At 33.3% G+C, this 24,562-nt stretch overlaps 1 protein-coding gene across 3 annotated transcripts in view; it reads right to left on the reverse strand.

Moving 5' to 3' along the window:
• Nucleotides 1-4,323: 4,323 nt before the first annotated feature.
• LOC106623764 (RNA-binding protein MEX3B) overlaps nt 4,324-24,562 on the reverse strand; it is a 680,038-nt gene continuing 659,799 nt past the window's right edge. For 2 of the 3 annotated variants that reach the window (XR_011397398.1, XR_011397402.1), the window contains 2 exons: nt 24,349-24,397; nt 4,324-10,128 (listed from right to left, as the gene is read on the reverse strand). The gene's annotated coding sequence lies outside the window, so the exon portion shown is untranslated. The remainder of the gene's footprint in view (nt 10,129-24,348; nt 24,398-24,562) is intronic. The other variant, XR_011397399.1, reaches the window with a different exon arrangement.

Genomic DNA, 24,562 nt, shown 5'->3' on the forward strand with positions numbered 1-24,562 from the left:
TATTTTGTATACCAAAATTAAGAAAACAAATATCAATTTTAATTAATTAGTAATGAGACATATAATTTATTTTCTGTTTTATTTTAGCCTACAAAAGAGGATATACCCTCGTTTACAGCAAGAATTATTTTTTATGTTGAAAACCTAATAGAAACCGAAAAGAAATTTCTTGTGCTATTTTAATGGGGAAACTTATTTTTGAATGCGCTTAGCAGCTATTGCATTCAAAATCTTTTACATAGTGGCATAAATTTTTCAGGTAACGCAAAGAATCAAATCAAATACATATGAATATGTACCTTGGATAAAGGGATCTCAATACTATACCTAGGTACAAGAATAACGGGTAGCGTCGTATAAAGCTTATACTTCTAAAATGCGTATATACAGTAGGAATGTAAAAAACGTAGTGTTATAGGTCGTTATCTTCTTATTTACATGCACTGCAAAAATATCTAATATCTAAGAAACAATCCAAACCAAAAAAATTTAAAAATTTATATCTTAATATACAATATATAAATCTCGTGTCACAATGTTTGTCCTCAATGGACTCCTAAACCACTTAACCGATTATAATAAAATTCGCACACCATATGCAGTTTGATCCAACTTGAGAGATAGGATAGTTTAAATCTCAAATTATAGACGCAATTTTAATTTATTGCTAATTATTTGTCTGTTATTATTTGACAGTCACAATTATCTGTTAACTCCAAATGATTCTAACAGATGTCGATACCTTTCGACTGGGTTGAGTAAGTAATCAATAGATGGCGCTGCTATGGTAAATCTACGAACGTGTCATATAAGCTACATTTTAACAGCATAATTACCACGTGTTGTTGACGCTATAAAATTAATTAAATTTATTTTGTAGTGAACGAAATACTGTATAATTCAATTATTTCCACTTTTTAAATTTTTGGTGTTAGCATAGCCGGCCACGTGTTACTTCGACTAAAGTGTAATTTGAATTCATATTATAATGAAGATAATACAGTGAAATTAATCCTGTTTTTTACTTATTTGTGCTTCATTGATCAAAACTTTGATATCGTCAGCTGTTCCATCAATACATTGTTGATATGTATGCTAAGGTCAAAAGCGAACGCTTGCGATTCCTTCGATTCAACCAGGCAAAACTACGATCGGAAAAATATATTCACTTACGAGATGCTGTTGCTGGAAACATCGATTGAAATTTAAATCCCAATGACATCGGTAATGCTTTCATTTTACCTTCAAGCTACATCGGCAGTCAACGGAACATGCAGGAATACATACAAGAAGCGATGACTTACGTACGTCATTACGGCCGACCGGATTTATTTATTACATTCACTTGTAATCCGAATTGGGAAGAGATACAAACTTTACTATTGCCAGGACAACAAGCCATTCATCGTCATGATTTAACTGCAGGTGTGTTTAAACAAAAATTGAAATCCTTAATTGATTTTATTGTTAAATATTCAATTTTTGGTATCACACGTTGTTGGCTGTATACGATAGAGTGGCAAAAGCGAGGTTTGCCTCATGCCCACATTTCGGTTTGGCTTAAAGATAGAATCCGTCCTGAAAAAATCGATCAAATAATTTCAGCCGAAATTCCAGACCCATTAATTGATCAAGAATTATTTGATATTGTCACCAAACACATGATCCATGGGCCATGCGGTGCTTTCAACATGACGTCATCGTGCATGGAAAATGGAAAATGTAAAAAAAACTTCCCAAAGCCGCATACGAATGACACGATCACGGATATTGACGGTTATCCAATGTATCGCCGCAGAAGTACTGAATGGTGGCCACACATTTACAATGCGACTGCCGAGCTTTCCAAATCAAGTTGAGTGTGATAATCAGTGGGTGGTACCATACTCACCACTACTTTCAAAAACTTACAAAGCTCATATCAATGTTGAGCTTTGCAGTTCTGTTAAATCAATTAAGTATATTTGTAAATATGTAAACAAAGGCAGTGATTTGGCCATATTTGAAGTACAAAACATAAATAAAAATGACGAAATAGCACGATACCAAATGGGCAGATACATTAGCAGCAATGAAGCTATTTGGCATATTCTCAGCTTTCCCATCCACGAAAGAGATCCTGCTGTCCAACATCTGGCAATCCATCTTGAAAACGGTCAACGTGTATACTTCACTGAAGAAAATGTTCTCCAAAGAGCGTGCGAAGCTCCGAAAACGACTCTAACTGAATTTTTTACATTATGTCAAAAACCTGATGTTTTTGGCCAATTCGCGAAGACATTGGTGTATGGTGATGTTCCACGTTATTTCACATGGAACAAATCCAGTAAAAAATGGGAGCCACGGAAACAAGGAAAACCACATCCTTCCATTACAGGCATATTCAAAGCTAAGACATTGGGGAGACTTTACACGGTACATCCAAAGCAATCGATACTGTTGTTGATGAAAATGAAAGTGTAAATTTTCCGATTGAATTTTTAAATTCATTAGATATCCCTGGAATGCCACCACATAATCTTCGATTAAAGATTGGTTCCCCTATTATTCTCCTCCGTAATTTGAATCCACCTCAATTATGTAACGGTACGCGTTTGGTCATCAAAAAGATCACCGGAAACATTCTTGAAGCAACCATTTTGGCTGGGAAGTTTAAAGGAAAACTAGTCCTGCTGCCACGTATTCCGATGATACCATCAGATTCTACCATACCCTTCAAATGGCTACAGTTTCCAATTCGTTTAGCTTTCGCCATGTCTATAAATAAATCTCAAGCTCAAACAATGTCCATTTGTGGTTTAGATTTGGAAAATCCATGTTTTTCTCATAGGCAACTATATGTTGCGTGTTCACGTGTTAGGAAACCGTCGAATCTATTTGTGTTAGCTAAAGACAGGTTAACCAAAAACATCTTGCACCGATTGATGTTAAATTAAATTGAAATTGAAAGTATTTATAATTCAAAAACATTAATATCTATTAATGTTTAAAAGTTTAAGACTCTCTGCCTTGCCTACCTCATTCATGAGTTTAAGCGTCACATGTTATTTACTGTATTATAATGTAATATACTTATTTGTTATAAAATTAAATGGAAATAATAATACTGATAAATTTTTACTTTGTATGGATTTCTGCTTAATATCAAGTGTAAGAACATTTTAATTAATTGTGTTCAACGTACTTCCCCTTCAAATCTCAATCCAGTGAATTTGTATACCAACATCAACATTTTCGTCTTTGTTCGTAAATAATTTCATTGTACTAAAGGGTTATAGTAGTAGAAAGTCAAATAAGGAGATCACCATATTTTTTTACAAATACCATCTATGTGAAAAAGCATAGTGGACTCCGTGACTGATGTTCTCTTATTGTTCCTCTTAGATTGTTTACTATAATGTAATATAACAAAAACTTTAGCCACAGCAACGCGTGGCCGGGTCAGCTAGTACTTGTATATGTAAAGGAAAAACTTACTTAGCGCGTGCCATCGGTTTTGTGACTAATGCGTTGAGATAAGTTAATAAGGAATTTTCCAATGCAGTTGTTATTAATGCCAGTTTCAAGAATTCGCACTAAATAGAGAAATACTTTGATATCAGTCGATATTTTGTCGTTTTCACAGATACTGCCAGCTCACGACTTAAGGAGCTTCCTGCCGTTTTTTTCTGAGTTGTGGAAGAGTAACGTTTCAATCGTAACATTCCTAATATTTGAGCTGTTAACTGTTGCAATTTCGACATCATGTCTATGCCTAGCCTGTACTCCATCGTACAGTTTGTAAATATGATCTCTGAGATTTTATCAGGGGAGAGTGTTAAGTTCTTATCAGAGAAGGAGCGAAAAAGGTTTTGAAGATATGTGTTACTTTCAAACACATTCCATTGATTCCAGTGCGCATCGTCATTGTTGTGCAATCGTCGAAATATGAGACGACAGAAATTTCGAAATTTAGAAATTAAGCATTTCCTTAACCATACCGTTTATAACGCCAAGTACTGTGTTACAGCCACCACAGTGCACATTTTTTTTGGATAGGCACGCAGTTGTTTTAGGGAGATATTTTATATTTCGAACAATCTCAGATAGATAACAAACGTAAATTAAATTATGTAAGATTCACCTCTGGTGCTTTGAGATAGTGCATTTTGGAAATTTGCTTATAAAATTAAATTCATTCGACTCCTCAAAACAGACTTGGTTTATTTCATTGCGTTAAGTGTTTTCATAAGGATAGCTTTGATTGCTGTCAAATACTTTACATGTTAATTGAAAAGTCCCCATGTAGCCTAAATATATTCTCAAGAAAAAAAATTAATAAAATAAGATATGTAAGAGCTTTATTATGATTCTTTTGTTTTGCGACGTTTTATTGATATTGTCTATTACAAATATGCAAGTATATAAGTATGTCATTTGCCTACAATTTTATTTCCCCATATACATACTTGTATAAATATCTCACTCGATATCCAATTTGATATTTGATTAACGGTGAACAATTTAAAATAATTCCAAATTCACAGTTAAATTTAGCAACTGAGCTTTAAATTATGATATAATCAATAACTACATAAACTTAAAAATATGAACATACGTATGTATGTATATATATTTGGTATAAATATTCTTGCATAATTTCAATCCGTATTGGAATGTGTAAAAATATTCCACTCAAATTTGACCACCAATGGTATTTTTTAAATACTTTGTGTAAATAATATCGAACCCTTAGAATTTTTACAAAAATGCTTAAGATTTTACAATGTTTTGTGAACGAGATCAATAATTCGTATATACAATAATTCTTTACAAATTAATTTCGTCCGTATGTGTGCATTGAACTCCTCTTTAACGTCTGGACCGATTTTAATAAAATTTGTTGTGTATATTCAGGTGGATTCGAAAATGATTATGATTAACAATCGGGTCCAATATAAATTTTTTTTTTAAAGTATTTTATATTTATAAATTGGTTTTTGTTTTACATTGAAAAACCTGCACTACGCCCTACGATCGCAATGTCAAATGTTCAGTAATATTCTATTTTAATTCCAGCTTTGGTATGATTATGTTCCAAAAAAAATTGTGTGGTACTTGAAATATTACATTAGGATGTAATTAGTTTTTGAAGAGTTAAGAAGTGAAAAAACTATGCAGTTTGCAAATTTAGTGCGGAAATATAGTAATTATTGTATATCATTAATATAAGAGAAATTCAAGATATAATTACAACTATTGGTAAATTAAATGCAATTTTAACATCAAAATTAAAAAAAAATAATAGTAATTCAAGCAGCGTGAAACCAACCAGCATCAATAACATATCAACAGTGATGTTGAACGTGAACACCATCTTCAGATTTTTCTGTGACTACTTTTGTTGTAATGAGAATGAGAAATTGCTTACTGTTAAGTATATTTTTTTTTTGGTCGTACCAGGTGGTATTGGTAATACATTTTTCTCACTGATACTTACGCGCATTCGATTACAAAGCCATATTGCGTTAGCAATTGCTTTATAACGCATTGATCCACTGATGGTGGACGGACTGCGCATTCAGCGCTTAAATTACATTTCAATATTCATACAAATCCCAAAGCAATATGCAAGAAAAAAAGCTTGGCATGGCTGAAGTTTTAGAAAATGTAAAAATATTATCTGGGATGAATGTACAAATGATTACAAGCATTATCGTAAAGCTCTCGATAGCCCCTGAAAGATATTTAAGGTAAAACTAGACTTTTCGGTGGTGCTCTTCTGCTACTGACTGATGAGTTCAGACAAACTTTACCTGACGTTCCACATGCGAAATGCATACATATATGGACGAAATACACGCATATTTGAAATAAGCTAATTTATGACGAAGCGTCGTTGAATTATGCCTTATTCTTAATATGCGCGTTCAACTTCATAATGATTAGCGTCGGAATTCTCTGAACAATTGTTAAACATTCGCTACCGAAGATGAGCATATTTCCAGATTTGTGACATAATTATACTTATCATACATGTTATTATCTTTATAGATTTTGATGCAATCAATTTCAAAGTACAACAATCACTTTCTTTCAATGAAATTATATTCAAATCGATTGACACTGCCATTGATGCTGGTGAAGTAGTCAACAATCTTGTAGAGATTTTATTTACAGATTTTACATGAAATGACTATTTGTGGCTGGGATTTTGAAAACCCGTGCTTTTTTCACTGCCAATTATACGTTACGAAAACCATCGAATTTATTCATGCAGAGTATAGAGATTTAACCAAACATATTGTTCATCCAATGTCATTACGATAAATTAAACTTTTGTAAATTATAAAAACATACCTGTTATAAAATAATTCCTGTTTCAACTTTCACACCTTTATTTAAAATAAATTTAAGTTTTTATTTGAACATAGTAGTAGTTTTACATACTCGCACTCATCGATTAGTGAAATTGTGACAAATGTACATGTAATGACGTTAGATAACTTTCCATCAAAACGGCACAGATTGTTACAGTTTATTCAAAAAAAAGGTTAAAATAACGATAGAAAAGACAGGTGTACAGGACAACGTCTGTCGAGTCTCCCAGCATTAATATATTTTTTCTATAGTATATAGTAATTATAAGTATTGGTTATAGTTATTACATTTTACAAAGCGTAGTTTATAAATGCTTTATTTTAGATATATATATATTTCGATGTTTCTTATTTATTTCATTTCCTTATTTTTACATATTTTTTAATTGTTCATATTAAATTTTGAAATATTTTTTAATAAATATCAGAAATTAAACCTAATTTTCCTTTGTAATATAATGTAATAATAAAATTTATATAATAAGTCTGGCTGTTGGTAAATAGCAATGCTTGCATTTGAGAACTTACATTATATATGTTTGTGTAATTGTAGACTATTAAACAAATCTGCTCTAGATATTATTTGACAAAATTAATACATAATTGTTTTACTTAAAACTAAATAATACTCAAATTAACAGATTGTTTAATTAATTTTTGATATAATTGCGTTATTTCAAAATGTAGATATTGAAATGGATAGTCAATTATTATTTCGTGAAGACTCTAATGCAGGGTTTGTACATAAATATTTATATATGTATATATATATATTAAATGGCTTACGTTTTATATTGTTATATTTAAACTTGAATGTACATAGATGCATATCTTCATGAGCGAAGTACTAATTTGATTATTACACAATTGAGATAATAATCTTTCATTAATTGTTTTTAAACTATATGTATGTATATTTCTCAATTCTATATTATATTTAATATGCATATTTGTGTATATGTTATATTGCATGAACCGTTTATTCAAACGCTATTGAAAGGAATAAAAAAAGTTCGCGTTATATATATAATATATATACATATTAATGGCGCTTTTAACAGTTAAATCTTATATAACGGGATAAGTCATATATATTTCCAATGTAATGCGGCAAAAAATGTGCCATTTAAGTCTTGGTTGTTTGCTTCATACAAATATACGTTTTTTATATTACTTTCTTAAAGATATAACAATATATAAAAATTAAATTTAAGTATGTAAAAACCTAACCTAATTTATACTAATTTTTTTTTACTTTTAAGACTTTTATTAGATCAGTCATAAGTCGTTTCTAACGTCTTTAGTATCTTGTATATACTTTGATTTAGTATGATCTTATACAATGTAAAATACCGCTGTAGACAACAACAACTGAACCCAAATTTAAAAGCTTAACGTAGCAACAGAAACAAAATTAAACGCGCAGCTCAGTTATCAGATATGAGCAGAAACCAACATCAAAATTATGTAGAAGGGGACAGTTCAATATTTAGTTCAACTTAAGGGGTATTAGGCAATTGGAATAGTTCATTGTGTTATTAAGAAGAAACTAAAGGTCAAGTTATCTAAAATGCTTTTTAGCAGGAGACATAAACTAGAATTCAATTTTATGTGAAGTTGAGCACATATGTAAGTAAGAGAATAAAAAAAAAACTATTGTAGCGAAATACTGTAAGTAAAGCACATTACTTGATTAAAAAAATATAAAAATTAAATTCAACTCTACTCATTCAAACTATATTGAGTTCCGCTGTTTCGATAGCAATAAAACAAGTTAGATGATAAGCTTAATCGAAAGTGAGCGCTTTGAAAATGTTGAATTATGCTTGAATATACCAGGCCAGTTGCGATTCGCACTTTTAATATTGTGTCGGGAGGCGAAAATTGGGTATGAATATGTCAGATTCGTATATTAAGTTTTTCATTCCATAATCACGCTAACTCGACGCCTGTCATAACCAGATTCAGTTTTACGTATGTGAAGAAGCAAATTTGTTTATTATAAAGAGCAATGTCAACTTACCATAAACGAAAGCTTACCAGTACAGCCAAGAGGAAATTTTATTATCTTTTTATTATTAGGTCTTTAACCCTCTAGTTATCTATTCAAGTATGAAGCCTTTGGCAACCAAATTCCAAAGATCAACCCGATAACGGAAATTACATATTATTCCAGTGAAAAATCTAAATGCTCACGGTTGAAAAAGCAATAAACAGTAACTTTTTAATTAAATAAACAATGTTTCATTGTTACTAATTTATGCGAAATCATCAATTCGCTCATGTTTTTTAATCGGTTGCGAGTTTTCGCAGTAGGAAAGATGTCAGTTGATTTTCTAGACTGCTATTAACTGAAAGTGTTTTCAGTTTTGTGATGTTTTCTTGCTAATTTTGCCTACTTAGTGTTTTTGAGAGAAGGTTAATAGTAACGCGTTTTTAAAGTGAAACTTTTATTACATCGTCTCAAATTTTTTGGGCTGCGTTTGCATGTCGTTTTTGTAATGCTTTATACATATGTGTATATGTACATATATATGTGCCGAACAAATAATGCATACACAAACCTACGTACACATATGCGTACACATGTAAATACGTCACCGGCAAAAATTACAAACATTGTTCTACAAAAACAACAATCGTCTCAAGTAGCATAAGCAGCACACACACATGTCAATATGACAGCCAAATTGCTATAGCGACTCACGCGACGACAAAGCGTCACAACATTGTGTTGTTGGTAGAAAATCCGAGCTGTGTCGAAAACAACAAACGAACGATTGCCGATTGTGACCGCTTCCCTTGCCGCTCTAACAGCTTTGCCAATAAACCATCATAAATATGTATGTTTATGTATGAGCATGCAAGTTAACGACTCAAAAATTTCAAACGAAATTAATATTTTCGCTGCGCCTAGCGCTTTCCCACGCGCACAGGTAGCGCAATAAGTTCAACGGACAGTTCGGACAAATTTGCTGACGCTATGTCTGTACCACAACTTCTACTCACGTTGCAGTAACATGTGCAACTCTTTATTGTCTTCTTTGCTTTTCCTTTAAATAATTTTAAAGTTTCTTTCTAGTTCAGTCGTAAAGTACCACTCAATGAAGCGAGACGCTTCTTAAATAATAAATAAAACTTTATCAAATAATAAAAAATAACTTTTTATGTAATTGGCGCCCAACGTTAAAAGGGTTTACGCGAAACAGTAAAATTTTTGAAATCGTGTACGCGTAAAGTACTTTGTGCTCGATCGTTGGATAGAGCAAACCGGATCGGAAAATCAATTTTTCTGCAGTATCGAAGGCTCCTCGAGTCACCGGCTAGGACAAAAGAGGGAGAAGCGTCGATATCTACCGGACTTAATTTAATTAAAATTTAAGCGAAATACTTCGATTTAAGAAAAGCAGCAAATCAAATTTAAGTAAAATACTTCGATTCAAGAAAAGCAGCAAATTAAATTTAATTAAAACTTAAGTGAAATACTTCGATTTAAGAAAGCAGCAAATACAAATGAAATATATCAACCTAAGAAAACATTTTACAACAAACAAGTCAAAAACTTACACACTGGTGAAATTTTCTAATAAATAAAAATAAATAAATATTAAACATTCAAAACGTTTAAAAAACACGCAACAAACAAACAAATATCAGCACAAAAATTCAACAATAACAGTGCCCGTAACCCGAGAAGAAACATCAAAGTTCAGCTTTATTCACAACAACAACGGTAACCACAATCCAGAAGCGGCAACGACGTTCAGCACTATTCAACAGTGACAGCAAAGAGCAGCAGCAGAGTTCGGGAAAAATCAGAACAAAATGAAGTCCATATTATTACTGTAAGCGTATCATTTTTAAAATAAGATAATTCTTTTACTTTGCTTAGGTTAACAACAATAAACTTAGGAAAATTTAGAATAAAAATTCAAAATTTTTTTTTCCAATTTTTAATAAAACTAATTAACTAATATTTCACACCACGAAATTAATAAAAATAATAGTAGTAAATAAATAAAATAAAATAAGCAAAATGAATCCAAATAACCTTGTAAGGCCACCAGTTATCCAAAATGTAAATCAGCCACCAGCTGCCCCAAATGCCAACCAGTTAAACCCAGACATGGAAATAGCAATAAGTCAAGCAGTACGCAGAATTTGTTTAGCAGAATGTCAGACCATAGTCCCAAATTTAGTAAATCCCAGGCAAAACATTTTTAGAGACCAGGAAATAGACGAAGCGCATAGAGCTAATCTAGGAGACTTAGACAAGGTCCCAGATGTAGTTAGATGCTTAAGAGAATTTTCTGGAGACCCGAAGGAATTCGCCTCGTGGAAAAAAAGCGTAGATCGCATCATAAAATTGTTCGATGCCACTAAAGGCACCCCCAAATATTTCGCAATATTGAACGTAATTAGAAATAAAATAGTAGGTCACGCAGACACTGCATTAGAGTCTTACAACACCTCCCTGAATTGGGAAGCCATTTCAATTTGCTTAGAGACACATTACGCGGATAAACGTGACTTAGGAACCTTAGAATATCAAATGTCAATACTCACCCAAAGCAGTCACACAATCGAACAATTTTATCAGGAAGTGTACGCACATTTAACCCTCATTCTTAACAAAATAGGTTGCATGAAAATAGGCCCGGAAGCCATGCAACTTATGACAGAAACGTATCGTAACAAAGCTTTAGATACTTTCATTAGAGGACTAAGAGGTGACTTACCCCGACTTTTGGGAACAAGAGAACCAACTGACCTTCCACAAGCTTTACATTTATGCCTTAAACTAGAGAACCAAATTTACAGAACTGAACAAATTAATAAAAACACACCCCCACACAATCCTAGACGAAATCAAAATAATGGACAGCCACAATTTTGTCCACACTTACAAACTATAATCCTAGAAATCAACAGTTTCCCTCCCAATCGCCATATAATCCTTTTAATCCACCGCAACAACAATTTCACAAACAACAAAACAACTACCCACCACAACAACAATTCCTTAGACAACAAAATAATTATCCGATACAACAGCAATATAACTTGCCACCACCAAGACCCTTTCAACCAAAACCCCCTACACCGATGGACGTAGACAGATCCTTGCAGACAGCAAGAGTTAGCTACGTTAACAGACCACAAAACATGGGACAAGCGATACGTAGACAAGCCCCAGTCTCAAACCAACTCCACCAAACCCCGAAAAAATTTCAAAGAATTAACCAAATAGAGAGCACGGACGTGGACGAACAGCAACATCCTTTTGACGAGTACTACGCACAGATGACTAGTGAAGAAGAAGAACTACAACCCATAAATAAATACCTGGAAGGATACGACGAGGAAGAAAATAAAACAGCAAATTTCTCTGATATCCAGTTTTTAGATTAAATCAATCCTCGCTGCCTTACTTTCAATGTAAAACAGTTGAGGGAAAGATTCTTAAATTTTTAATAGATACAGGTTCAAATAAAAATTATATTCAACCTTCCCTAGTTAAAAACCCAATACCTAATGAAAACCACTTTTACGCAGACTCAGTTGGAGGAAAAATTTCAATAACACACCATACAAACCTTAACCTTTTTGGGACTAAAATAGATCTTAAATTTTTCCTTTTGCCACAGTTGAAATCTTTTAACGGTATACTTGGTAATGATAGTTTGAAATTATTAAACGCAGTTATTTACACCGCAAACAATTACATGTTAGTAAACAATTCTATAAAAGTTAAAATTTTACAACAGGAAACCCAATCTGTCAATATACTTGAACTCCGAATAAATCATTTACCGCAATCACAGGCAGAAAAACTCCAATCTCTTTGCGAAAATCACCCAAATCTTTTCACAGACCCTGACGAGAAACTCACATTTACGACTACAGTAAAAGCAGAAATAAAAACCCCAACGGACAACCCAATTTATTCGCGATATTATCCATACCCAATGGCAATGAAGGACGAAGTAGAGAAGCAAATAAATGAATTATTAGACCAAGGCATAATAAGACGATCAAAGTCCCCATATAATTCGCCAATATGAGTAGTGCCGAAAAAACTCGATGCCTCGAACGAAAAAAAGTATCGAATGGTAGTAGATTACAGAAAACTGAATTCTGTAACTATTCCCGATAGGTACCCAATCCCAGAAATAAATAAAGTTTTGGCGCAAATGCAAAACCAGAAATTTTTCACGGTCTTAGACCTTAAAAGCGGATTCCACCAAATCCCACTTCTTCAAAAAGATATTCCTTAAACCACATTTTCGGTAAACAACGGTAAATACGAATTTACTCGGTTACCATTTGGGTTGAAAAACGCCCCTGCAATTTTCCAGAGAGCCTTAGACAACATTTTAAGAGATTTAATTGGCAAATGTTGCTACGTCTACATAGACGACATAATAATCTTTGGCGAAGATGAAGAAACGCACTTAAATAATATAAAAAAGGTGTTTGAAACGCTCGAAAAAGCGAATATGAAAGTTCAAATTAACAAGTGTGAATTTTTCAAAAGCGAGGTTGAATACTTAGGCTTTATAGTATCCTCTGAAGGCATAAAAACTAATCCTAAAAAAGTCGAAGCGATTAAGAACTTTCCATATCCGAAAACTTTGAAAGACCTAAGGTCATTCTTAGGCATGTCCGGCTTCTACAGGCGATTCATTAAAGATTACGCCAAACTAGCCAAACCGCTCACCGCTCTTTTAAGAGGGGAGGAGGGACGTATGTCCAAAACTATGTCCGCCAAAACTCCAATAATTCTAAGTCCACAAGCCATTGAAGCATTCAATAAAATTAAAAGCACACTGACATCTTCCCAAGTAATGTTGCAATACCCAGATTATAAAAAAGATTTTCACCTTACCACAGATGCATCCAATTTTGCTTTAGGTGCGGTTTTGGAGCAAGACAAAAAACCAATAGTTTTTATATCCAGAACACTGAATAAGGCAGAAGAACACTATGCCACAAATGAAAAAGAAATGCTCGCAATAGTATGGGCCCTGAAATCATTGAGAAATTACCTTTACGGTTCAGCAGCTATTAAAATTTACACAGATCACCAACCGTTAACATACGCACTAAGTAACAAAAACACCAATAGCAAACTCAAAAGATGGAAAGCAATACTGGAGGAATACAATTATGAAATGAAATATAAATCAGGAAGCTCTAACGTAGTTGCAGACGCACTATCAAGACCGGCACAAGATATTCAGGTTAACTCCATGACTGTCACACAACACAGTGATAAAAGTTCTTCTCAAAATTTGATACCATTTACAGACGCCCCGATAAATGTTTTCAAAAACCAAATAATCCTCGAGAAAGGATAACAGGCCTCTTACAATTTCAATATCATTTTTCCTACATATCACCGACATACAATTATAAAAGACGACTATGACAACGACACGCTAGTAAGCACCCTAAAAAAATGCCTAAATCCCTCGGTAACCAATGTCATAAAAACAGAGGACAGCATCCTCGGAAAAATTCAAGAACTATATCCCATTTACTTTTCACTATTTAAAATAAAATATTCCCGAAAAATAATTACAGATTTAGTCAATAAAATTGATCAAGAAAATGAAATTCTTGAAGAACACAATCGCGCCCATAGAAATGCAAAGGAAAATAAGATTCAATTGTTAGAAAAATTCTACTTCCCTCGGATGAGTGCAAAAATCAATAAGGTAGTAAAACAATGTAAAGTGTGTAAACTAAGTAAATACGAAAGGCATCCAGAAAACACTATACTACAAGCCACACCAATTCCAATGTATCCAGGTCATATTGTCCACATAGGCCTTTATCATACAAACTGCAATAGACAAATTCTCCAAATACGCAATGGCACGTATAGTAAATTCTAGGGCTACACAGGACATTAAAGGGCCATTAAGAGATATGCTAATGTCCTTTGGTATTCCAAAACAAATTGTAATAGATAATGAAAAGTCTCTAAATTCTGCTCCAATAACCCATATGCTACAGAACCAATATAATATAGAAATATTTAGAACTCCACCTTACATGAGTACTGTGAACGGACAGATAGAACGTTTTCATTCGACTTTATCAGAAATTATTCGCTGCGTCAAAGCAGAAAAGGTTCACGACTCATTCAACGATCTGCTGAATAGATCCATTTTCAAATATAATTATTCCATTCACTCGACAATAAATAGGAAACCAGTAGAAGTTTTCTTTGGAAGGACAATAACAACTGATCCAATGCAATTGGAACAGGAACGCCAGGAAGTTGAAAAAAATCTGATAGATAAACAAGAAAAGGATTTAGAATTTCATAACCAAAATAGAAAACTATTTAAAGAATTTCAGGAAGGGCAGACTATTTATGCAAAAATTAACAAACGGCTTAACAAACAAGCTCTCCCCCCGCTGTCAGGAAGAAATCATTAAAAAAGACCAAGGAAACACAGTTTTAACTATGTCCGGAAAAATAATTCACAAATGCCACATTAAGTCTTAACTATTTCCAGATATTTTACCACCCTCTGCTACGGAGAGGTTCAGATTCTCGACTACACCAACGCACAAATAGTGACAATAGAGACTGGGACAGCTAAACTACAAACATCGACATTCAAGATAATTCACGTAATAAACTTGGAACAATACGAACCGATACTTTACGAAATAAAAAGGACCCTTATAGAAGACTTGACAGAGCGAGACGAAAGTTACCCTTACCTAACTCACGAAATTAAAATTATTGAAGCCATCATACAAAGACTAGAACCTACTCGAACAAAAAGAGCCATTAATGAACTCGGCACCATATGGAAATGGGTTGCTGGATCACCCGATCACGATGATTTTCAAATAATTTCCGACAAAATAAATGATGTTCTAAGAAATAATAATAGGCAAGTAGTTATTAATAGATTAGTGGAAGAGAGAATCAATGAACTAATAAACAGAACTAACAAAATTACAAACATTATTAAATCTAATGAGCAAATAAAAAAAGATTTATCGAAAGAATTAGAAAGAAAACTTAAGGTAATGAAAGAAGAAATAATAAATGTAGATTATGCAATTCAATGGGCAAAGGCTGGAATTATTAATTCATTCATTTTGTCAGATCTAGAATTAAGAATAACTAAAGAATTTTTTGATGAACAAAATATGATAAATGTAAAGCTTTTAGAAGCCATCGAGTATGGAGATGTTAAAATAGTATCAAATGCATTAACTTTGATTTATATTATTAGCTTGCCAAAAACAAATGAAGAAAATTGTAAAAATTTACTAGTAAAAGCAGTAAGAAAGAACAATTCCATAATCAAGATTCCAAATAATAACATAATAGTATGTAAGAATGATGTATTAGAAATTATAAGCAAATGTAAAACGCTCAACGACGTATCAGTTTGTAAAGAAGGAAACTTTAAAAATATTTCAAATAGCGCATGTTTGCCAAAATTACTTCATGGACAATCTTCTGCTTGCTCAATGACAAACGCTCAACATATACCACAAATAGAAGAAATTAACCCAGGTATACTCCTACTAAATGCTTACAATGGGACTATAGAGATAGGAGAAAAGTTAGTTAACCTGGAGGGAACATTTTTAATAGAATTTCACAACGCTACCATTAAAGCCAACCAAAGAACTTACGAAAGTAGACAAATTTCTAAGGCTAAACCTTTACCTGCCATAATACAACCAGGGAACAGATCCTTAAGTTTTGAAGAGATCCTTTCACTCAAAATGCTGAAGGAATTACACAGTGGAACACTGAGGAAATAAAGGCTTTGGGAACTAAATACGAGTTTAGTGTTTACAGCCTATCTGGAATCGTAATGCTACTTTTAATTATACTTACGATTAAAATAATCTTCCGAAGACGAACTAAATCATTTCCGGTAACAACAGTTATCGATAAGGCCGAAAAGATTCCAGACATAACATCCAGTAAGGATGGAATTTTAAAGACTTCAAACATTAGCCTGATGACAATGACCTCAGCGCACCTCAGTGAGGACACTGAGCTATTTAAAGGGGGAGGAGTTAACGACTCAAAAATTTCAAACGAAATTAATATTTTCGCTGCGCCTAGCGCTTTCCCACGCGCACCGGTAGCGCAATAAGTTCAACGGACAGTTCGGACGAATTTGCTGACGCTATGTCTGTACCACAACTTCTACTCACGTTGCAGTAACATGTGCAACTCTTTATTGTCTTCTTTGCTTTTCCTTTAAATAATTTTAAAGTTTCTTTCTAGTTCAGTCGTAAAGTACCACTCAATGAAGCGAGACGCTTCTTAAATAATAAATAAAACTTTATCAAATAATAAACAATAACTTTTTATTTAATTTTCATATATGTATATCGACGCAGATTTTTGCGAGCCATCTAAAAATATTTTAAAATTGTAAAATATTTTAAATCGACAAGAGCTATGTTGACACTTTGTCACTTTTTTCTGTGTTTGCCGGGTTGACACTTTTCTTTTCAAGAAGGAACATCAGAAAGTTGTTCAATTTATGATTTTTAGCTTTTGCCATCGTCGCGAAAAAACGCTTGTGGACAAACACATGCTCGGGAAGATGTGTATGGCGTTTACTTTTATGAATGAGTCAACTTCGCTTGTTAAGAGTAAGCCTACGTTCATGAATGAAAATGTTGTTGTTGTGTGATTTACTAAAAATTTGGCTTCGACACATTGATTCTTTGAAATGAAAACAAAAACGTGAGATTTCGCATGAAGCAATTAGTGTACATATTTACATACATATGTACATATGTTGTAGGTAGACAGATATACAAAAAGTGTGCGTTCTTTCATATTTGTTTAGATGCACACATAATTATATACATATATTTATATATACATATATGAGCATATGTGCGACCGCTTGGTCTTTTCAGATGTTATCAAAGCTTTTAATGATCAAAGCAAATAAATAGATTATATGAATATGTGCTATATACTTATGTCCTGTGATACCAAATATATATATGTAACTCCCTTCGCTCCCTTCCACTGCTCGTTCTACCTGTACGCGCCACTGCAATTTACAAGCAACCAAAACAAAGTATCGCAGGGCCTATGCTCTGGCGAAAACTACAATTTTATCCGTTACATGAAGTTATGCGTCAAGAAGATCGAGTGTTTTCGTCTATTTTAACAAAAATTGGTAGTGGATCAGAGCTAAGTTTACAGGAAACAAATATTATCGAATCAAGGATGTTTACTGAAGACGAAGCTAAACGAATGTGTCCATCAGGAATACGATTATTTTTTCAAGTTAAGAAAGTTGAAAATTATAACGATTCAAAACTATCGACGTATGATGAAAAATACGAGTCATTTGCTGAAGACATAATTACGAACTGTGATGACCCGGTACTTGCTCAGAAATATTTAGATGCATTTGCACAAAAAACACCCGTTGATGCTGGTGAAATGCCTCATAAAATAATTTTTGTTTATAATTTACCGTACGTCATAACAAAAAATATTGACGTTTCAGATGAAATCGCTAACGGTAATGTAGGGAAATTGATACATCTTGAATTTGACAATACTACATTAATAAGAGTGTGGTTACTGTTCCCGGATAAGAATGTGGGGAAAAAAATCCGACAAAAGTTTGCTCATCGCATCGAGGAATTAAATGTTAATAGATACTCCGTGCCAATCAAGTTATTATAAACTTCATCACCAATTAACTCTCGTCAACGTAATACTGTAATAAAACGAACACATTTTCCATTATCAGCTTTCAATGCATCAACGATTCATAAAGCGCAAGGGGGAACGTATAGTGAAGTTGTTTATCATTACTAAAAAAGTCATGCTCAAGATTTAATTTACGTAGCTCTTAGCCGCGTCACTGATTTAAACGGTCTTTACATTGTGTCAGAAAATGGTAACAAAAAATTTCATCACACTGGTTGTCGAGTTACTAAACAAACACAAGATTTGAGAATAGAATTGGAGCGACTTTCGATAAATCCACTGATTACTATCACCGATGAAATCTCAACTTTTATTATGAGTCGACGGGAATTCTCGATGGTATCATTCAATGTACAAAGCTTACGAACTCGTTCAGAAGATATTTCTGCAAGTCTGACAAAATCGATTAACACACTTGTTTTATGTGAAACTTATTTGAGAAATAATGAGCAAATAAATATCCCCAATTTTCAATGCGTGAGTAAATAGAAACATAGTACTTCTCGATATGGTGGAGTAGCTATACTAAAAAACAATGATAATTCATTGAGGGCTTATTCAGAAATGCAAGCATACATTAGTAACATGAGTGTAAGTCAAACAACTGCTTCCGAATCTGCTGTAGGAGATTTTTGTGCATCTATTTGTCAATTTGATGAAAACAGAAAATTCGTAATTGCGTCAATTTATATTAAAGTAAATCAAAAAATAGGTGATGTGATGGATTTCCTGGGTTTCCATCTAGCTCCATTTGCTACGTCATCAGCACAAATCTTCTGTTCTCGAGAAATATATTCATGAATGCCCATTATTTTGTCTGGTGATTTCAATACAGACTTTAAGAAAGAAGAATCGGCTCCACTTATTGAATACTTAAAAGAAGTATTTAATCTCCAAATGTTAAATGATAGAAATATACCCACCACGAGATATGGTACAACGATCGATGCAGTTTTTACTAGATACATTGAAAAAATTGAATGTAAGTCACTTTTTACGTATGTTAGTTACCATAAAATATTGGTTACATTTATGAACTGTGAAACTCAGGATGAAGATGGTATTGACAATAGAATAATTGACAATAATTAAAAATAGATCAAATTGACTTAACGACTTTAATTAATATTGTTTTCAGTTCTTTAATATTTGTATATCATCTAAATAAATGTTAAGAATTATTTAATTTAAGAGTATCCTAAAACACAGAGTTGAATAAAAAAAGTATTACTGGGAAAACTAATCTGCTTGTATCATTTTCCATTATCATTCCGATTTTCCAAAAATAAAATTGAAATTGATCATGCCATTTCAATACCCTTAATAGAATATTATTCCAAAAATTATTAATTTAATGTCGAAGATATGAAAATAAGTTTCACTTTTACCGTGGTTTCATAAAACCACACAATAGTTTTTTTTTAACTCTCCGCGATTTCTATTTATATAAAGTTAATCATAACAGTTCTGAAATAATCAGGGGTGTTGCAGAATCTGATAGTTGTCGAAATCAGAATTGAAACCGTTAAGAAAATGTAGTAGGAGTCATGTATTCAAATACTATTAGTTTGACGTTCGAAACAGAAATTTGATCGGTTTTGGGTGTCACGGAAAGCAATTTTATCGGTTTTGTTATCAGAAACAAAGCAACAGGATATTCGCAACAGATTTAAAATTTAAGCTGAGAACATAATTTATATTAATATTACGATTTAATTTATCTTTATTTTTATAGGGGAAACATAAGAATAAAACACAAAATGTCATAATTATTGAGTTTATAGGACAAAATCCAGATATTTTAAGGGGATTTATAAAACGTAATTTAACACCCAAATGCGTCCTTATTCAGTCGATAATGTGATATAAATCTGTAAAGTAAGCATGTATACAAACAAACAAGTAAATGCAAGCCAAACTTTACATGCGAACTCATTGTAAAATTTAGTAGACTTTATTCGGTATTTCAAATTTATCAAACACCTCCAAATTTATTCCTTTGCAAGTTTTGTCACAACAGGAAACGGCTGATTCGAATATTGCTTTTGCATATGTTCGAAAAGACGAAAATCCAATCTGATTCTGTGACATCATTGAAAATCAGAATTGGTTGCAAATCTGTTTTGGATTCCACAACACCCCTGAATATGATTTTTAAGAAAAGCAGTTAGATGTTGTGACGATTCACAGAAAAGCCTTTAAATTGCTTCAAGAACCAGTTCGTTCTAAAAGAAGCCAAATATCCGTTAAAAAAGGTCATCGTACTCTTTGTCAGAAAAGTCCGGCACATAATAAATTTTACAGATAAAAACATTATATTTGATGTAATTAAACCACTTGTTAGTACCAACTCAGTAAACGCGATTTACTGTGATTTACCGACGTTGGCCAGTATACAACATGATTTGGTGTTACAAATTCCTGCAACTGACTGGCACTGCAAGAATATCGTTGTCGACATTACAAACAAAGGTGAACAAACTGAAATTATTATCACTGAATACAATCGCGCGCATAGGAAAATATTAAACACATCCTTCGTGATTATTATTTTCCGAAAATAGCAAAATTAGCCAATGAGGTGGTGGTCAATTGCAAAACATACTCCAAAGCGAAACACGACAGGCACCATAAGAAACAAATGCTCGGGGTAACGCCAATTGTATCAGATGCTGAAGATATGCTCCACATTGAAATTTTTTTAATGGATGTCAAAATGCTTATTATCCCACTTCTAAATTGGTTTCCTCAAACAAGAACCAATTCGGAGACGATCAGATCACTGTTAAAAAACGGCTATGACATAGACATTGTGGATGCACCACCTCTTCACAGTGGTTCAAATGGACAAGTGGAATGCTTTCATGGCACTCTTGCGGACATAGCTTGTTTTAAACTAGAAAAATACCTGATGATACAGCCGAGTTAATATTGAGGTCAACAATAGCCCACAATCGATCCATACACTTGGTCACAAACCAAACCCCGAACAATGTGATTCACGCAGCATCCACAAGGACATCCTTAAGTAGAACTTGCTTGTACACACAACGATCTTTATTTCATCTTCTTCTATCTTTGCAGAATTAAATTTGCTGTCCTTTATTGTTAGAGGTCGTATATTGTCCGATTATCGAATACTCTCATTCCAATTATATTCCGGTGATAGACGGCAAGGTGTTGGTATGGGAGCAAAGCGACTATTAAGGCATTCGAGTAACCTGACAGAACTTGCTAGCTAGTTAGATGAGACCGCATAATTAGCAGAGTTATTCTTTCAATCGCATATGCGAAAGTTGTTAGACATTTGTTGTCCGTAATAAAAGGCTCAGTACTCAAGGTAATAGTCCGAGTCAAAGTTAATCTATGCAAACAATAGGCAAATAGTAAACAATTCAGAAACACAGAAACAAATTAATAAACTCACAGATACGATAAATGAAATAATTAAAGTAAAAAATTATGAGCTAGTTGACACACCGCATTTATATGCGACATTATTAACGAGCAATAGAATGTTAATAAACCAGATTTCAAACTTGATTCGCACAATTATATAAGCTAAAGATAACATAAAAAATCCCACTATTTGGATGATGGAGATTTGGAGAACTCTTAATGGAACACCCTGTAGATATCCCCATAGTTAGCTTAACTAAAGCATCGAAGAGTAAGGTTCTACAGTCCAAGAATATAATTTATATACTCATAGCTTATCCTAGAATTTAATTAATTTGTACCAGAGTCACCATCTTTCATCACATCACCATCTATCATCACATCAACATGTAACATTACAGCTACAAAATGACACCGTACCCGAATGCAACGATGACGTACTAGCGGTTAACGAATGCATATCAACAATACTCGCATCCGTTTCTAAGTTAACGCCACAAGACTCCTGTGCACGCGAACTGCAAGCTAGTGGCGCGGCCTCCTGCCGCACTCAGCCAAGCCACCTGAAGCCTATCTCGCAAGGAGATGATGGAATCATAATTATCAATTATAGAACAGCAAGGATCAGTACAGACGATGGCGCAGAGATTTTTACGAACGCGACACACCACGTCACCTTCCGTTTCTCCGCAATCATCAATGGTACGAAATATGTGAACCAGCATGAAATACTAAATAGGAAGGTAGGCATAGCGGGGTCACCGCTTACGTCAAATCTCAAAGAGAAGACAAGCTTTATTAGCTAAAGCTAACATATAAAATCCCACTATTTGGATGATGGAGATTTGGAGAACTCTTAATGGAACACCCTGTAGATATCCCCATAGTTAGCTTAACTAAAGCATCGAAGAGTAAGGTTCTACAGTCCAAGAATATAATTTATATACTCATAGCTTATACTAGAATTTAATTAATTTGTACCAGAGTCATCATCTTTCATCACATCACCATCTATCATCACATCAACATGTAACATTACAGCTACATGATGACACCGTACCCGAATGCAACGATGACGTACTAGCAGTTAACGAATGCATATCAACAATACTCGCATCCGTTTCTAAGTTAACGCCACAAGACTCCTGTGCACGCGAACTGCAAGCTAGTGGCGCGGCCTCCTGCCGCACTCAGCCAAGCCACCTGAAGCCTATCTCGCAAGGAGATGATGGAATCATAATTATCAATTATGGAACAGCAAGGATCAGTACAGACGATGGCGCAGAGATTTTTACGAACGGGACACACCACGTCACCTTCCGTTTCTCCGCAATCATCAATGATACGAAATATGTGAACCAGCATGAAATACTAAGTAGGAAGTTAGGCATAGCGGGGTCACCGCTTACGTCAAATCTCAAAGAGAAGACAAGCTTCGCAGGAAGGGAGTAGTTAACACATAATAATTTCACACAAATAATATTAAAAACTTCCACTGCACTTATATTTACCCATTTGCTCCAAACATATTCCACTGACACATGAGTTCAGTGGCCTGACTACTATGGTCAGCTGCGGTAATCTGATATTTGACTATACTGCAAATGTCTACGTTATCGCTTATGCTGAGTCGGCTTGGCGGCTGTAGCTTTGTAGCTTATGGGTCCAGCTTTTAGGTTTAGCCTTAAATCCAATTTTATACCTCAATCAGTTAGTATTTCACTTTCAATAAATGTACTTGCTCCGGCTTTGTCATTATAACATACTTTCTCATTATTGATATAATGACTGAGCAACAAGCCAAGCGATAAAAGAGTGAAGTAAAGTACCCAACGCAATCAACCTAAGAAGTTTGCTACAATCATCTGGCACATTGACTGCGAGATACCTGGACAGCGACCGTCTGCGTTGGATCATATCCAAGCTAACACGCGTCGTTAGGCATCTATCAACAACGCGGGACCGCAACGCATTTACTTACATAAACATAGATGTATTATTTGCATCTAATTTTAAATTCCGTACATTAATGGACGCCTATTCCAAATTTTTAATAGTTAAACATGTCGAAGACAACATTAACAACAGAAATAAAAATTTTTACATGCAATAAGGAACTAGTATTCAGCTCAGCTCAATTCAAATGCTTCGTAGATAGAAAGAAAATTAAAATTAATTATTGTGACCCAAGGCATTCAACTATGAACGGACAAAAAGAAAGATCTCACTCAACAATAATTGAAATTGCAAAATATAAAGCACAAGCAATTACCCAAAAAATTTAAATTAAGCGAAAGCGGGAGACTTAATTATAAAAATTAAAGCCGCAAAACAAGAACATTTAAAGAAAATAAAATAATTTATGAAAAAGGAAATACATTTCAATGGAAAACAACACCTAGATATAAAAAATGAATAGTTAAATAATTTAGGTAAGTAAAGTCATTAATCAAGAGAAAAATAGTATTATTCACAAGGAAATTATTAAATCTTAAACCCTATAGGTAAAACACAATAATGCAGATTATCATACCCTTATTGACAATATCTCTAATTGCAGTCCAGATAGAAATAATATATTTGAACTATGTAAACGGCTATTCCCTACTAAAATTAAATGAAGTCAAACAAATCAAAAGGTATGATAGAATAACATACTTAGTAAATAAACCATTGTACAAAGGTCATAAGATAATTTGGAGGAATCAATTTTGAAAGAAAAAAAATTGCTAAACTCAAATACATCAGAATTCAAATCGGTACTTTAAGCTCACAACACCAAAGGCAAAAGAGATAATTATTAAACTTTTTAGGATAGGAGATATAGCTATTAGTTTAAATACTCACTTTAAAGAATTTGTTGAAAATGTAAATAGTATCAACTCAGAACTCAAAGCTGTATCAAAAGAAAAATGGAAAATTTAATTATTAAACGTAACAAGGAAAAGGAAGTACAGATACTATTACAGATAAAGATATAGCTAATTTTAATGTGACTTTCGAAAAACTCAGAGAAATAAACTTTATAATTGTTGCTAAAGATGAAAATACTGTAATATTA

The sequence above is a fragment of the Bactrocera oleae genome, chromosome X (genome assembly GCF_042242935.1).
Source record: "Bactrocera oleae isolate idBacOlea1 chromosome X, idBacOlea1, whole genome shotgun sequence".
In the NCBI taxonomy this organism is placed as follows: domain Eukaryota; kingdom Metazoa; phylum Arthropoda; class Insecta; order Diptera; family Tephritidae; genus Bactrocera; species Bactrocera oleae.